Source organism: Leptinotarsa decemlineata, unplaced genomic scaffold (genome assembly GCF_025532065.1).
Source record: "Leptinotarsa decemlineata unplaced genomic scaffold, Ldec_3_MD MMD2_tig00000505_RagTag_RagTag, whole genome shotgun sequence".
Taxonomy (NCBI): domain Eukaryota; kingdom Metazoa; phylum Arthropoda; class Insecta; order Coleoptera; family Chrysomelidae; genus Leptinotarsa; species Leptinotarsa decemlineata.
Window position 1 is genome coordinate 11,300,450 of NW_027412549.1, and position 1,759 is coordinate 11,302,208.

Here is a 1,759-nt window from a genome sequence, read left to right on the forward strand (position 1 = left end):
GTCAACTCGGTAATCGCTACTATAATACGCGTCGCATAATACCACCGGAATGAAATCCCGTTTCAGTTGACTTTCACGAAAGAAAGTAAGTGATACCGCAAACTCATTCTAACTTCTGGTGCTGCAGGAAGAGGTACCATTCTCCGTTTTGATGGTCTTCCGGGTTTTGCCGGGGTCTTCTTTGGTTACAATCTCTAAATGTTTCAACTGTAACTGCGGCAGTCATCTTCAGTGGCGTGGTCGAAGTATTCAACTGAACACGTTGACAGGTCAAGAAGAGTATTCCTACCACGTCACTGAAGATGACTGCCGCATAACCAAAGAAAACCACGGCAAAACCCGGAAGCCAATCAAAACACTGACGCCAGCTTTGAAAGACTACCTTCCTCTATGGTACCATTCTTCGTCTGACTTTTGTCCCTCGACTCGTCCAGCTCAAGAAGCTCTACCTGTAGCTGAACTACAACTACCACCGACGTGACTTCAGGAATCATAAAGTTACGCAAGCCCCACCTTCACGTCAATGTGAAGAACCATCGATGGGGATATCTCCCCTTGCGAAGCGCGCTATCTATGGGATCGACAGAAAACTCAATCCACGAATATGAAAGATAAACGAAGCTCTCAAGGCGGTATATTGCAAAAACATGCTTCCACCTAGACTTCCAAACGAGATTAGTTCCCTGTTTCTCGCCACCGCTTTTGTTACAAGCAACAAGTTGAAACCAGAACCCAAAAATTATGCATTTATGTTCCGATACCAGAGAGCGCTGTTTCAAACCGCCATGGGTCAGTGGTACCAGGCTAAACTTCGAATCCATTACCTGGTTTCTAGTAGAACCCATTTCATTCATTTCTTCAAAACTATGGCATATTTCGTCAGGATTTTTTGCAGATATGTTTAGTATTGGTTACATAAATCTATTTTAACAATATTCTTTTCCGAATTTCATGAGGGAGATTACCCCTCTTGACACACATTCATGAAGTTATAAACTACCACCCCAAACAAAAGTAGTAATTAATTTTCGTTTCATGATCATAGGAACATTCTAAAGACACTTAATAAGCGTATAAATGAAAACAAATCTCAAATTATATATAGGTTTCTCTGAGATACAAAAACGACCATCAATTTGAGATCTTTTTTTTTAATGATTGACTGGGTTTATTTCAAAAACATTTTTTTCGTTGATAATCACGGTCCTTGGATATTATCTGTAATTGCTATAAAACTTGGAACCTGTTGTGGATGTAAGTGCTGCTGGGGCATTTCCTTTTTACCGCTGTGCAATCCATTCATAAAAATGTGCTGCTGAAGGTATCATTTCCTAAAAAAAATACGTAAAATGGCATAGCATGCGAGGAAGTAATGAATGTTTGAATATTCACGTTGTGATTCGGGTTGTAATTCAAATAACAAAGCGAATTTTAAATCTTAAACTAATAATGAATCATATATCGGATTTATCTTGACGTGCATCTGACATTGCACGCAACCTTTAGAAAATGAGAGTGCTCGCGAGTCGGAGAGCCTGTTTTCTTTAGCACTTCCATAACACTTACATTACATTATTCAGGTTCTGTTAGTATTGGGATCCAAAAATTTCGTATTTTTATAGCCAGGGAGCGGTTTTTTAAAGAAATGCGAGAAAAATGATAAATCACTGAATGACACAAAAACTCATGAAACAGTTATTGGAAAAACTTATTTACTTATCACAAAGCCATAGCAGACATGTCAACAAACTGATAGATA

General features: G+C 38.8%; 1 long non-coding RNA gene across 1 annotated transcript; it reads right to left on the minus strand.

Annotated features, from left to right (window-relative positions):
* Positions 1 to 1,144: 1,144 nt before the first annotated feature.
* LOC141481905 (uncharacterized) lies at positions 1,145 to 1,550 on the minus strand. Its single transcript, XR_012465234.1, has 2 exons — positions 1,393 to 1,550; positions 1,145 to 1,331 (listed from the first exon to the last, which is right to left on the minus strand). It is a non-coding gene; the product is annotated as an uncharacterized lncRNA (long non-coding RNA).
* Between the last annotated feature and the right edge of the window lie 209 nt (positions 1,551 to 1,759).